This window comes from Dicentrarchus labrax, unplaced genomic scaffold (genome assembly GCF_905237075.1).
Source record: "Dicentrarchus labrax unplaced genomic scaffold, dlabrax2021, whole genome shotgun sequence".
Taxonomy (NCBI): domain Eukaryota; kingdom Metazoa; phylum Chordata; class Actinopteri; family Moronidae; genus Dicentrarchus; species Dicentrarchus labrax.
Window position 1 is genome coordinate 15,943,386 of NW_026136703.1, and position 16,307 is coordinate 15,959,692.

At 38.4% G+C, this 16,307-nt stretch overlaps 1 long non-coding RNA gene across 2 annotated transcripts; it reads left to right on the plus strand.

Moving 5' to 3' along the window:
- The first annotated feature begins 660 nt into the window (after nucleotides 1-660).
- LOC127361409 (uncharacterized) lies at nucleotides 661-10,881 on the plus strand. Of its 2 annotated transcripts, XR_007884284.1 has the most exons (5): nucleotides 670-782; nucleotides 1,156-1,563; nucleotides 5,243-5,367; nucleotides 5,657-5,720; nucleotides 7,844-10,881. It is a non-coding gene; the product is annotated as an uncharacterized LOC127361409 (long non-coding RNA). The 2 variants fall into 2 exon arrangements; XR_007884283.1 differs by having other exon boundaries at nucleotides 661-1,563.
- Nucleotides 10,882-16,307: the final 5,426 nt, after the last annotated feature.

A 16,307-nucleotide genomic window follows, 5' to 3' on the forward strand; every position in this document is an offset into this window, starting at 1 on the left:
CACTGTTGCTACTATTCACTTTGCCACGAGAAAATCCACTGATCACGGTGATTCTGTTGAAAAATGAAAATTTAGAAATTTTGCTGCAACATTTTGCCATTTTAAATGCAGGTGTGGCCAGACCTTCAATCTGTATGTCTGTCCGACTTTATACATTAACTCTCTTTTACACACACACACACACACACACACACACACACACACACACACACACACACACACACACACACACACACACACACACACACACACACACACACACACACACACACACACACACCTATGCATGAATACACACTCTTTCTTGCACATACACTCCCATTAACTGACGTTTGTCCAACTTTGACAGGAGCGTGTATATTTTTCAAAAAAACACAAATACAGTATAGAGTACATATACATAAAACACACAAAATCTGGAGGAGACCCTTGTCCCTTATCACGGCCTCTGTCACAAATGCTTCTTGTCATCAGGCTCTGTGTGACTCCCCTGAGTCGGTTGCCAGGCAACCGTGGCTGCATTAACATGCGCGGGAGAGAGGGAGCAGGGGATACCTCTTGCCTGTGGAGCAAAGCAACCACGACAGCGTCAGTGTGAGGCGACGGGTTCCTTCGCAGCATCCACCCCCTCTCTCTCTCTCTCTCTCTCTCTTTTTTTTTTTTTTTTTCTCTCTTTCTCTCTCTCTCTCTCTCTCTCTGTCTCTCTCTTACAGCCGTCCAGCATTCACGCTCCGCTCAGTTAGTTAGGGATACACGCTCAGCCACTGGAGCGCAAGAAAAAGGTATGTTAGGTTACACATCATGTAGAGCAAGCAGGGGCTTCCACCACTTCAGCAGAGGTGTCTTTTTTCCTTTTTTATTTCAGTATGAAACATTTAGAAGCCAAGACATCAGCAAAACATGTTTTACATTGCTGAGCTGTATAAAAGTTTGATAGAGGAGATGAGCCTTTAATAAGGCTTGATAGGGGTGTCTTGGCAAGAGATAAAAGACTGAAATCTCCTTTTTTAGTAAGCTTTATCTTTTTTTTGTAAGCTTTGTGGAATAAAGACAAAGGAGGATGGAAATGTGCACATAAAAGCTTTGTTACCCTCCCACCCCCATCTGCCCATCAACTGACTCCATTCTTCAACTTGACATCATCCTTCCACACAGACAAGGAGAAGAAGAAAAAGAAGAGGAGGAGAAGAAGAGAGAAGCAGAGGTGGGAAGGCAAACAAATCAGAGAGAGGAAGAGGAGGAAGAGCCGAGAGGAGGTGGGCAGCACAGTTGCAGCTCTCACAAGGCTGAGGAGGAGAAAGTGAAGGCAGCTAGAACTTGGCCACTAGTGAGATGAAATTCGGGGAAGAGTCGCTGGAGCGCTGCAGGGTACGACATCCAACGAGAGCCCTAAAATTGGAACGCCTGGAAGACGAGCCAGCCCTCTCTGGATCCTGTGCCCCTCCACAGCCGAAGGATGAGAGGGGTCGACTTTCACCTTAGTTGCCAGGGATGTCTGTGCACTACGGAAAGGCGCCCCCCTCCAGCATGTCCAATGCTATGTTATTCCTGATGCTTTGCAAGGTAGGTCTCCTAAAGTACCACTTTCATCCCACATCCATCCCCTCATCAGCATGTGCAGAGCAGCTGTAAACTGTCAACAAATACTTAATGAATCTTTCACCATTTTTAAATGTCACGACAGTGTGTAGCTATGAATTTATTATGCATCATGATATATTCTTTATAAATGTGGGATATTTCCAGGCTCAGTTGTCTTTGTATGAATCATTGATTAAGGTAGCAGAGGCACCCTGAATGTTGCCTTACAATCAAACCATGCTCCTTTTTGTCTTGTCAGCTCTACTCTGAGAGACACTATTAGCTGTGGTGGTTATTTGTTAAGAAAACACATCCACATGGCCCTCTGGGAGTTGCTCCTCGTGCATGTTGTTAACAAGTCTAAATGCTTATTATGTAACAGCAGGGATATCTTAAATTAAAGTCTCTCTTTAGCTTTTTGTATGTTAGAGAATTCATTTGTGACTGGTTTGTGAGTCATTTTCTTGAGTATGATGAAGTTAAAATGGATTAAAGCAAATCTTCCGCGTTTATGGAAAGACATACAATCCTCACATGTTAATGATACACAGGAATGCTTTTTTTAAAATAATATGCAACCCGTATTCTTTGTCAACTTTAAATTCCATGTACATCAATTTAAGATACAACTTCCTGTGTGTCTGAACTTTTCTGTGGGGGCTTTAGCAGGATTTTTTGATCAATAAAAAAATGTTCCATGATTCAAAATAGATCTGTCACTTTCCTCTCACTCACAGAACAATGAGTGCAGCTTATGAAAAATGGGTCACATTCACTATTGGCAGTATCTCATCAGATTTCACTAAAAAAGTCCTGATTTAAAAACTCCCCTTCTTCTCTTCCTTCTGATTTCTCTCCTCATGTACATTTACCACACAGCATGTTTCTGATGTGATGCTCTGAGTGTGTCTGTGTTTGTGTCAGCGTGTGATGGGCGTCAACCTGCGTGTGTATACATACACACTCAGGAGGGGTTGGGGAGCTGCTTGCCTTTAATTCCATTTTATAACAATGCCAAAAGCGACACTGCCTGTCAGACTATGTTAGCATCTGGAGTCATTTGACATGCTCAGGATTATTCAAGTGGCAAAAGGTTTTACTCTCCACTGATCTGATCTGAGGATGTTAGCTTCTGTTAGGTGTAGCAGGAGCATCCGGATTTGTTGTCCCAGGTATGGCATCACCCCCTTTTTCCTACATCTCTCTCTCTCGTTGTCTGTCTGTCTGTTCTTCTTATACAAATACGCTTCTGGCTGTTGCTGTACAAGTGAAGAGCCAGGTGTGAGCTCGCCTTGCAAGAGAGAAAAAAAACTCTCAAGCAGATGCTTTTTCGATTTGAATGAGAGATGCTACATGTATCATATGTGAATCCTGAGTGGCCCTGACAGTGACAGACCTGCTCATGATTAATCACGGAGGGAAAAATTAAGTCTTGAAAGTGTTGGAATTGTTGGAAATGAGCTCTTGAGTGACAACAGGAATCAATACTGAGATAACTAAATCCTCTGTACTTTAGAATAGCACACAGTCAAATGACTAATCAATAAGAGGTGGCGAAGAGGATACTGTGTACTGTATCTTGAGTGGATTAATAATCCTTTCATTTGATATGATTAAACCACGTCATTCATTTATTTTCATTTTTGGGGCTCTTTATTGCCTTTATTATAGTGACAGCTGAAGACAGACAGGAAAGGGGGGCAGAGAGTGGGAATGACACGCAGCAAAGGGCCACAGGTCGGATTCGAACGCTGGGCTGCTGCAGCAAGGACTGAGCCTCGGTACATGGGTCGCCAGCTCTACCCACTGAGCTAACCGGGCACCCCACGTAGTTCATTTCTAACATGTCCTGGATTATGACAGCTCTGATCCCTTCCACACACACTGTCCAGCCTGTTAAACAGACAGAGGGAGTCGTTATGGGTGGGTAATGATTATGGCACATCGCAGGATGCCAGCACTGGCTGCCACTTGAAACAGAGCGCTCTCTGTTGAACATGGGAGATGTTGGATGAGGAGGCATCTGGAAGGCGTCCAGGAGGTTTTCTGTACTCGCTGGTAAATCTGTTTAATCAGCACCCAAGTTTTGGCAGAGCCTGGACCCTCCTTCACCACCACTTCCACCACCATCCCTCCTCCTCCTCCTCTGCAGTGGTGGAAGAAGTATTCAGATGTTTTACTTAAAGTACCAATATATTAATGGTAGTGTACTCCATTACAAGTGAAATTCCCTATTTCAAGGTCAGGTGTGCAACACTGATTTCATTGGCAAGAAATATGGCAGAAATGGAATTTCATTTTCATAGATATGTTTTCATTAGTGAATAATCATCTCAAAATAAGAATAATTGTGTTTTCGTTACCTTAAAATTATACGTTTTTATCTACAGAGGGAGCAGGTCCTCTTCCACAGTGGCTGTCATGTTGAACCACCATGTTTCTATAGTAGCCCAGAATGGACAAACCAAACACTGGCTCTAGATAGGGCCTTTGGCATTTTTTATGCGTTTCATGGTCACCATAATACTCGCCTGGAAGGCTGAGCTGTATACAAATGGTAGCAGAGTTCGATGGCACTGAATCCTACACACATGCTCCTTCAAGTAAAAGCACAGAAAAGTCAAAGCAAAAGCGCTTGTTCTTCAATGTGACAGATATATTATTATATATGACATTATTAGATCATCAATTATGATTATGATTACTGAATCCAGCCAACCCACACACAAAAATAAATCTGAGAGGTTGTTAAGTGTTTAACGGGAGAGAAAAATGAAAAAAGTTCCGCTACAAATTTCACTACACAAATGTGTATTATTTTTTCTAGTCTTTATTTTTTGTGAAATACTGGATAATTTGAAGCATTTTTTAAATGGAGGTCACAAGCCAAATATAAAGATATAGCTTAATAATGTATTTTTTATGTAAAATCTTAAAAGTAACCAGTATATACGTCAGCTAAATGTAGTAAAAGCACAACATTTGCCTCTCATGTTTAGCAGAATAAAATGGAAAGTACCTTAAAATTTTACTTAAGTAAATGTACTTAGTTACTTTCTACCACTGCTCCTCCTCACCCTCCTCCATCTCTCTCTCTGGCACATTGTTTCCCCCCTATATTTTTTTGCTGAGCGCTTGTTTATATCAGCAGCAAGCAGGCGTCTTCATGCATGAGGGCACATCCAGCGCGCCACAAAAAGATCTCCATTCAGGTTGAGGGAAGCCCTGTTTATAGTTCTCCCCGGGAGAGGCAATCAAAGCCCATTGTTACAGATCAGGGGAGAAGGGCGCACTTTAACACAGGAACAGAGCTTGATGGGTGTTTTTATGTACGTCAAGAACACAATGCATGTTGCTGATTGGACGCTGCTATAATTCAGAGTCACCGTGTGGGATGTTAGCCGCCAATCACTTTGATGCTTTTAACCTATAAACAAGCCTGAACAAAAGGTCTTTTACTTTTACACTATTAAAGTCCTTAGTCCATAAACACAAATGCCATTACTTGATGGTGGTCCTTCTATAATTGCTTGAATTTTCTATGATTCCTATGTTTGATTGATTGAATAAAACACTTCCAACGCAGCACTGGCCTTGGGTTGAAGTTATTAAAATGACTTTATCTTATTGTGATCAACTCAGTCAGTTTCATCTCCTTCAGATTCTCCCTCTTTGTAATCCATCTGAGACAACACCTGGACTTTGATGTACTGTAACCGATTCCTGGCAGGTGATGAGTTCTGCAAAGACCTTTTTCCTCTGCCAAACTGTCCGAGAACACATTCAGTAAGTCAAAGAAAAGAGGGGGGAGTGGGGGGGGAGTGCTGCACCGGTGACATAAAAACTCTCCATTTTGGCAGAGCTCCTTCAAAAGGTTACATTAATTTCAATTATTGCAAAGGATGCCTGCAAATAAGCTTTAATGACGTGGGCTTTACAAAGGTTAATTACTGTAAATGACTGTGTGAAGTTAGATTCATCATCAGGAAAAGGAAATGTTTAGGAAGGCATGTTTTTTTACTTGGTTTGTGATCATGTAAGCACATTTTTCTGATGTATGATTCCTCTTCTTTAGGTGAATGCAGCACAGAGAGCACCGTGTAAATAAAAAGCAATACAGATGCCAAGGCAAAAAAAGGGTGAATATAATTTGACTTATCATTTTAGCAGGTCCACCTGAGATTCTGTGAAGTATCATTACATAAAAGTAAGAGAGCTTAGGATTGTTTTTATTTTATTTTTTTCCTCTCTCATAAGTACTTTATGATCAGCCTAAAAGGCACAATATATACCCAGGTAGTACTTCAGGTAACATCTTTCTGTAAACTCTTTCCGGAAGTCAGAAAAGTGTATTTTATCTTGCATCTGAGCTTTTAACTAAGAGGAACACTTTCCTGTCAGAAGGTTTATTTTTAGTCTGCATTAGCTTACATGCTTTACTGTTGCTAGTCGGCGTATGAAACCCATTGACCCGCAAAAGGAGCGGTTTTCTCCCGAGAGGTGTTTGGAAGCAGACTTGCACAAGCTGCTGCGCCTGCAGGCTGAAAACATACAGCTAGTTTCTAATACTCCACCCTGGGCTACACAAATCAATACACACATGCACACACACTCCTGAGAAGTCCCACAGCTGAATAGTCTGGTACAGGAGTTTCTGCTGTCTTTTTTCACTCAGAGAGCTGCCAAGGTTATTCCTCTGATGTCCAGCATGTCAATCAAGAGGACAGTTGGTGTCTGTTTTTAGAAGTTGGCTGTTATTGTGGTTGCACTCATTTATTCTGTTATAACCAGAAGTTCATGTCATACTTAAAAGCAAGTTTTGCCTCTGTAAGAATAAGCAGGAATGAACAGAACAGCCATGTTTAAATGATAGTATTTTATTTACGGTAAAAATCCTAAGTATATTGCTTGCATCATACTTATATAACATATTCATAATACCTGAAAAATAGATGAGGCATAGTGTTAAATTTATTATTGTGTCACAGGCATTTGTGTCACCTCACTAAAGTGTTTTCAATATATGTCAATGTGGCAATAACCATTTAGAAGTGGAAACTAAAATGTATTCCTAAAGGTTAAAGAAAACGAAACTGAGGGAATTAAACTGTTGTCTGAGTTATTCACCAAGGGCTTTTCATTTACAATTAGCTGAAAGCCTTCAGAATCCAGACATACGCTACCAACAAAGAAAAATAGATCAGCCAGTTGTGATTAATGCAAGCCATGACTTTGGTTTAGATTGTAAAATGGCCAAAATTCCTGCCTAATCAATGAACTCACTGTCCTCTTAACAAGTGCTCTGCTTAAAAATCTGATATAAAGCATGAATTTACATATTTGTTCAATTATTATCAGGCCTTTACTGAGGAATTATGAATGTATCTTAAACTGATTATATATGAAGTGTTGCATCTATTTAACCCTGTGAATGCAAATGGATTTAAATCAGTCAGCAGTTTGATTCTTCATTTCACATTAATGTGACCGTCTATGCTGATTCTAAATCCGGTGCATTCACTTCCTTCCTTTAAAGTCAGGAGATTATGATATATTTCACTGAAGGAACATAGAAAATTTACTTTTGATGGAATATATTTCCCATATCCTTGAATAAAAAACATATAGCCTACGGAGACTTATACGTGCAAAAGTCTTACATGAAACCTCACTCATTTAAAGTTTGATCCTCTAATTTGTTTATTTTTGTATATGTGTGTGTGTGTATGGTCCCTGTTATGGGACACTGCCAATATTCTGTCCTCTGATCCTCTGTAAATATGAGTATAATTATCAGATTTTTACATATAACTCAGGACATAGAATTACGACACATTTTGTTCTGTCTTTCAAACACAAACAGTTGGCAAAAAGTAACAAGCATCACACAGCCATGCTGCTGTTTCTTTTGTATCTCAAGCACTGACTCAAGTCTGTTAATCTGTTTCCCAGATCAGTACAGTTTTCTACATATTTTCTTGTATTGATGGATACCTCAGTCCTGATAATAATGCATATTTTGCTCTGGGGCTTTCCATCCATTTAATGTAATACATTTAACTAAACCTTTGTTAAGTTCTTTTCAATTATTTTATTGCCTCACCAACCATCTCACCAACAGATTACTTTTATTTTGTTTTATTGCCATTATCGCTGTCCACCACACACTGTGTAAAGACCATCTTCAAAAGAAAAATTAACCAGTTGTATTAACTAAAACATGGATTGTGTTTTTCTTTTCTCTCTTATCTGCTTGCTCCAGATTGGTCTGAGACGAAAACTGCAGACTTTTCCAGGGAAAATGGTAAACACTCTCCACAGTGATGAGGAAAAGGGAATCCAAGACAAGGAAAGTAAGGAGGAGAGCATTTTGGCCATGTTGGGCATCATTGGGACCATTCTCAACTTGGTAGTCATCATCTTTGTCTACATCTACACCACTTTGTAAGTCTCGAACTCTTACTGTACTTCTTCAGTGGGCAGATCGGAGCTCATCTGTGCCGTTGAAGCTACAGTATGTTGACTGATTTGGAGATGAAGATGGGAGGTGTAAGGAAGAGGCCAAAATTCCCCGGTGGTGAACTGGATCTAAGACTATGTGATCGCCATATGGCCTCCATCCTCCGTCACTTCAAACAACTAAGACTGTGTGAAACTGATTTGTTCCTCTCCCCTTTACAGGTAGAATTATCCAGAATACCTGGTTACTTTTGACTTTTACATAAATGCATGAAGCTAACAAGAGACGTTCAAAAGATGCAGCTTTTACCAACACGGGGACTAGAAAGACTGCAGAGAGAGCGTGGACACTTTTGGAAATATTTTTCAGATGTTCTTATTAACTGAAATATGGAAATGATCTGATTTGCTGACATGGGATAAAAGATGAAAATGTACAGTGAAAGTAAAAACAGCATTGCTGTTTATTATTTTTTCTCAAAGATTCTCTCAGTAAAAACACAACGTACATCCATTTATATAAGATTTAAACAGACATATTGAAGAGGTTTGTTTTATACTGTATTTCTCACTGTTGTCTGTAAAAAAAAAGATTTTGGATGGTTTATTTCGTTTGACACTATATCAACAGAAAATGTCATACAATTCTAAGTTATTTAATGTAAATTTTTTTAAACTAATGGTGTCTTTAAATGACATTAAGTCAGTCTGAAGTGCTGAAACACTATCTGTAAATGGGTGTACTTGACATCGTGCTTGACACAAAAGGGTAGAAGATCAGACAGATTAGTGCAAAATGGCTTGATTATCATTTATTATTCAAGATTTTAATGCATCACTTTAGGGTCATAAACACTTTAAGATGCATCCATTTGTGAGGAAAATTATTTTAACTTTTTCAGCTCTGGAGGAAAAAGAAGTGAGAAACAAAGGTGTTCTCGTTGGCCAGATGCAGCTACTTAGGTTGATACTGAATATACCAACATGCACATTTACAAATAGATACATGGGAAACACTGTAACCTGGTCACCCATACATGTACATAGAATTTACTGAGCTTAAGAGCTTAAATAGTCTGCATTTTTCAGCCATTGATCTCAGTTTATACATTATTGATTCAAAACTTAGACTTGTGCATAATGACTGTATGCCTTAAAACATGAGGAAATGGCTATTTCCATGATGTATAAAATTATCAGGTTATTTATGAAAGGTTTATTTATTGTATATACGTATAATTCAATACCAGTGTTATATTGTTTTTAATTGATGAAAGGTCATTTATTGGGTAATTTTATAAAAAAAATAAAACAAAATATCCTGCTTTTGTCTTAAACAACATGCAAAAACTTCTGAGAGTTCTGAAATTGTGAAATGTGGGGATATTTCCAGACCTGGGCCATTTTTATCCTTTTCTGTAGTGTAAGACCAGTGTGGGTTTTTGCCACACTGGACAATACTGTAAACTTCTGGTATTTTTCTCTTCCATTGACTGAAACAGATTCAAACATAGGCAACATTTTATGTGACCTGAAATGAGGCAAAATTGTTGTAGTTGAGGGGAAAACTTAAACAAAAAGTGTGTCAAACATTTGTCCAAAAAGGGTCAGGTCTGCATTTATAGGCTGATCAGAATCTGGGCCAGTATGTTTCAGCTTGTACAAATTGAATCAGGTCGGGTCATGTGACAGTCTGGACTAAAATTAACTTTCTGTTTTTTATTCATTTGTGTACAAGAGGCCTGCAAAATTATTTTACCTGTAAAACATCTTCTCAGTTACCTCGGAGTTACAGATTCATTTATTTAAATTGCATTAAAGGAATAGTTTTGGGAAATATGCTGGGAGTTGCCGCTGGTTGCATGGAAACCTCACTGTGACAACAAGGAAGTCATTGTGCTCAGCTAAGAAATAGTGCGGTATATCCTTGTAAAACCATAACCATCAATAACAACATCAATTTCAAGCTTTCCACCCCTACACATCAACGTATTTACTTCTCACTAACAACTATAACAGGTTAGTGAGCTTTAGAGCCACTGGTGGGTGCATTTTATACCCTTGGAGAGAGCCAAAGGTTTCTGGGCTTTATGCTAAGATAAGCTAACTGGCTGCTAGTTGTAGTTTAATATGTGATGGACAAATATAAGAGTCGATCTTCTCATCTAACTCTCTTCAAGAAAGCAAATAAGCATTTTTCCCAAAAATATCAAACCATTCCTTTAAAAGAATAGAAGCTATAAGAGATTAGAAACGGCCTATAAATAATAATGTACAGTATGTAGAGAATGTAAGGCTATAGACAACAGGCATTATGTGTAAACTATTATGTTTGTGTTCGTCAGTCAACCTTATGATTTCAGAAAGTGCCTGAGATCAAGTGTCTCAACTTCACCAGTCGAAAGGTGAAGGAAAGGAAAACACAAACCAGTGAGAGTATCTTTATAAGTCCACCTGTCACACAGCCAGAACAGTGGAAGAAGTATCCTGATCCACTCCATTGCATTTATAATGGGAGTGGATTTCTACTACATGGCTTAGTGAATAAAGACATTTTTTGTCTTGGGTGAGGTTCTCCTACTTGTTTGACAGAATAAGGAAAATGAAAGCCTGGTAAGCACACGTACAAGTCTTACGAATGTATTCATAATTGATGTAAAAGTCGATTCTTCAGATTATTCTTATTGTTAATCTGAATTTATTCATATGTTTTATTTATGTGTATGCTAAATCTATTTAAACTCATTGAATAGTCTCTTGTGGGTGACAAATGGAAGGGTTAAAAGTTTTTCAGCTTGCAGTTTGGTTAAAAAACATTAAATAAATAAATCTTGAAAGTGATTTCATTGGGATGTGTTGTCTTGGTGTGTAGGGATGGAGATCAATGGTAATAAATTCACTTTTATGCAACACAACTCTAGCATCAGTGCACATCAGCTACATTCATTAAGTACAATATACATCAATTTTGAAAGACTCTGACAGCGTTTCAACTTTTAGCACAGAAATCTTTGAAAATCTGCATTCTCCTGTGTCTGACAGCTGCATGAGCTTACAACAAAGCCTTGAAAAAGAAGATGGAGGAAGAAACCAAACTTTAGCGTTACATCCTGCGAGCGTATTTCTCTGTCTGGCCGCAAATCAATTTGAAAGATGGAGAAAAACGAAACAGAGCACAAAGCTAGCAGGACAAAGACACAGCAACCAAATCGTCCTAAACAAATTTATTTTTATTCCATCTTCTTTGGGTTTGTATCTTTTAGGTCATTTATGTGTCAGAATAATTTCCCACTCTGTTAAACTTGGTCTGTTATTGGTAACATACTGGAATAATCCTGTTGGAGGAGAAAAAAAGTGACTAAAAACAGCTTAACTCCACTTTTTCTTTAAATATAATGGATTAGGCAATGAACCAAGGAAAAAAAAAAAAAAAAAAAACAGGTTTGAGGAACCTCAGCTGCTTAAATTCACACATGCCCAGAAGCCTGCTTTAAGCTATTGTTTCACCTGGATCCAGCCAGCACAGTCTTCCCTCTTTTGAAGCTGAAAGATGCTTGGTGAACAATGTGCAGGAGATTGTGATGCATCGCAGATGGATGATTCAACCGAGCAGATTGTCCATGCAGACGTTCCATCTCTATCTAGCTGAGCTGACATCGTTTTGATGGTTTCACAGAAAAGCTGTGCGGGCGATTAATCCATCTACCACACAAGCCCCACCAAATCAACAAGACATACCCATGGCTGGCAACGTCAAGCTGCTTCTGTTGTTATTCAGAGGCAATTCAACCTGTGGCGGCCGCACACATTAAAATTTAATGCCACGTTGCAAAGCATAGTTTCCAGTAGGACACAAAATCACTGGCTTTTTTTTCCAATAATCATATCAACAGAATACAGATTATTTCATTGCAAAACACCACCCTTCATGCATGATAACACCCAGTGTGAAAATAATTCAACTCGACTGGGAAAAGGGTCAAATGTGTAATCTGTTTTTGGCAGTAGCAAGTTTTGCTGAAATTAAATCAGAACAGTGTGTCGAAAGTAAGAATCTTAACAAGAATTTATTAGCCTTTTGTGTTTGTTTTAAACACTACCTATAGATACGTTATTGCTTAAACAAACACAAAAACATGGATCCAGAGACAGATGAAGTAAAAAAGATTGTGCTTTCATGTCTGCAGCTACACAATAAAAAAGCAGAGAAGAGAGCTGATCCAGGTTCATTTTATCTGATGTTTACCTTCTGACGCCTCTCAGTTATATCAAGTGATCAGTCTCACTCCCCCTTTTTCCAGTATCAATCACACAAATAAAAAAAGAGAAGCAGAAAGTAAAAAATAAAACATTACAGTCAGTTACTGACATAATCTGCAAGTTTGGATAGCAAAGTACTAAATATTAATAAAATATATTTTCTTCCCTTTGATGTTGTTTTGATGATTTTACATCTACATATTTTATACAAGTTGATAATCCTTTGCGAAATTACTAAAAGAACAGTTCAACATCTTGGGAAAACATGTTTGAACTTCCTTTTAATAATCATGGTCTCGCTCTCTCCTCACTTATGGTATATCACTCTGCCAGGGTAAACAACCGCAGGTAATGTGCAGGGTTGGATGTAGAGAAATATTCATGGGATGGCAGGAGACTTTAAGGGGTTGCAGAAATATACTGATTTAATTGCAATCATAGATATAAATATTTGGTTGGAAAAACCCCAAATCAAGATATTTGAACTCAAAAACATTACATTCATGTGGCATATTAGTAAAGCACTGAAATATCTAAAGGTGGCATTTAAAATCAATAAATTATTTTCTTTCCAAATCTTGAAAGATTTTTCGAAACACATTTTTTAAATTAATCACTTGATTAAAGTCTAAAATGTGGCCATAACAGATCATATGTCTTAATTGCCACCCCTCTAGATCTGCCCCTAATGTACAAAGCGTTAAATCTAAAATTTCAAATATGAAGTATTTAGTCACCATCACACAATACAATACATAGTAAAAGGATTATAATCCATAAAATCAATCTCATCTAACCATACTAAAAACAGTGTAACTTGATCTCCTGGGCCAAAGGTTTGTGTTCTCTCAGATAACATGGACATTGAGATATTTCCAGCAGTGACGGCTGAGTTGCAGAAAAAACATCAAGTTAATGGTCAATTTCAACTGGAAAAATGCACCGCCTTGCTCTTGATATCACTGTCACTGTTTTCTTTTCCTAGACACATATAAAGCTAACAGCTGGATGCACATAGTTGCACATTCTCTGGGGTTGTCAAAAGGTATTCTGGGAAATGTAGGAAATCTTCAACTGACGCTGATGCCCACTAAAGGGAGAAAGGATACAGAATGAAGGTCAAATACAGCACTTAATCATCAAATATCTCCTGGGATACTGAACACTGCAGAGATAAAAAAAAAAAAAAAAAGTGTATACAGTACTGAGTGGGGCATCTGGGGGTGAAATCTCAGGTGGGGATGACATGTCTTGACAGTACACATCTCCCTCCTACCCTCCCCTCAAATACAAACTGTCAAAACAGACAAGTAGATTAGACCTGGGCCATAAAGATTTCAAATAACCTTCTGTGCTCTCAGGTGAAGGTAAAGGAAACAAAGCAACACTTTTTCTACTCATCCAGGTCACAGTTCACTCCAGAGTATCGATGTCGTGACTTCCCTGAATCCAAAGTCCGCCCTCAATTAGAGATGTGAGAGGATTTCCCCCAACAGATGTGTCCTATATAGATTTCCTGTCACAAAGGGTGCACATATCCAGCTGCCCTTCTTCACATTTATTCATGCAGAGAAATAAATCCTGTGATCAAAATCGGGAACAGGCTTGAAAGCTGTGACAAATCCTGATATAAATGTAAAACTTGAGAGAGGAAAGTGTGAAACTGTCAGGTTCAGCTTGACTGTTGGAGATTACAAATCTTTCGTTTTGCATGAGAATTTTTTTTGGGTTGTGTCATGCTGGATATCAACCTGTCGGCCAAGATGGCTGCTTAAGATCACAAATATTTGGGAGATATTTTGAGGAGATCTATCGTACTGGTGTGGTGAAGAGGATTAGCAAGGTACAGGAGGTAGTGGTAGTAGATTTCCCATTTTTAAAAGTCAAATTGAAATAAAATTCATTACTAGAGGAAATCAGTATGCAGTTTTGTGTAGTTTGTTCCCCGTTAAAATTCACTTCAGTATGCGAACACATGACCATTTGTAATGCTGCGATGTTCAGTGCTCATTTAGACTGTTAATGTTCAGTCTGTTGCCAGTTCAAACTTATATTAATTTCAGTACACAACTAAGCCTACAAACAGGCTATGGACTGGCATCATCATATTGCACTTTCACATCACTTGAGAAACTACTGTGAGTTGAGCTTAGTCAAAGATTTTGAATATTCACTGTCAGTGTGGTGAATCGTTAAATGATGTTGGTGGCAGTTTCTACTGATGGACAGAGTTTGGTACAGCAGCATCAGTAAACGTGACTGTCGTCTTCAACTAAATCTCAGCCAAGCCCAGATAAAACAATTGGTTATTAACAGGTTGGTTATTTACAGACACTTAGCCTAATGTAACCTGGTTATTCAATCAAATATCTATAGATGTCCAGATGAGCAACATCTGATCACTATGTTGGGTCACTGGATGAGTGAAGACTGAAAGGCCATGACAACCTTAAGTTTTGGGAAGGCTGCAAAATAATATATATAATATATAATCATATAGAGTTACATATGGAATCTTTATATAGATTCTTTACTTGTCTGACCCCTAAAAAGAGGTCCTGCTGCAACATTTTGCGAAGCACCAGTATGTGTGCCGGTCTGGTCTATGACATGGTCGAGTAAGTAGCGCATCACAGAAGTTGACAGCACATCTCCCAGCAACTCTCAGATGTCAGTCACCCCCTATTTCCAAATCTGTTCCTTTGAAAAATAGAAGTTTCATTCTAGTTTATATGCCCTTACACAAAACGTGGGGAGAATGTAAATTCCAGTACAACTTTGATGTGAATAATTTTCCTGTCTGCCATCTTTGCACTATTTAAAAAACTAGAAGCTTGAACCTGACCAGCAGAGAGTAATGAGAAAAAAGTCATTAGTTTCCCCCTCACAACGTGAGAACCAAACCGTTCTCGTATCATTATGCTTGTATTAAGATCATAAAACACATGCAAACAACACACCCACGCATCCATCTCCTCTTTCCCTAAAACACACATTCAAACACACACATTCACACACACACACACACACACACACACACACACACACACACACACACACACACACACACACACACACACACACACACACACTCACACTACGTTATTAGCAGTAGACACGAGAAGAGAAGAAGAGAAAGTCATTAGAAGGAGACAATGCTTCAAAGCAGTTTGTCTTGCGTTTAGGACACAAGCCAAGGATGCTCACTTGACAGAGCAAACATGCTTTGTAGTCATCTTTATCTCAGAAAATGGGTCACTATCAACACTGAACAGAATATAAAACTTCATGAGCCTCTGTTAGGTAACTTAACCACCAAACTGTATTTGTCAAAAAAAAGCAGATATTTTGAGTTTAGAAAAATTGTAATGCTCGTTCCAGCCCTAAATCATGAAAATACAGCTCAGTAAAAATGTTATGGCATTAAATTAGCAAGCAGTAGTCAGTAAATCAAACATTTTCTCCTTAAAAAAACAGGTTAAACATCTGTGTTCAGGGTAAACTTACAAACAGGTTAAACATCTGTGTGTGCTGATTTGTAAACTGACCTTGGCTTTAATACATTCTACTCCATTCAGGTGAAAGAAGGAGAGTGTTAAAATTACCCTAAGAAAAAAACTGTTTATATTAATTTCAGTGCAGCTTTTTGACCACAAGTGATGTGCTGACTATGATTAATTATGTTAATATTTACTTAGGGTCTGGTGTTACAGAGCAGCATGATTAAGTAGCTCTCTTGTCAACTGTCAGCCAACTTTAGCTTTTTTTAAATCCAGGCTGATCTCCCTAAGTAATGGGTTAGCCGACTGGAAAGTCTTACAGTAAGTTGGAAGATTTTCTCTTGTGGTTTGGAGATCACGCTGCATCTCAGCTTATTGTGCTGCAAGTTTTAGGATTTTGACTTATAGAATATACAATATGTCATTGTTTGTAATCAATCACAACTAATAAAATATATCAAATCTGACTTCACTGAGTCATGTCATTGAGCCATTTTACCGCAAAGG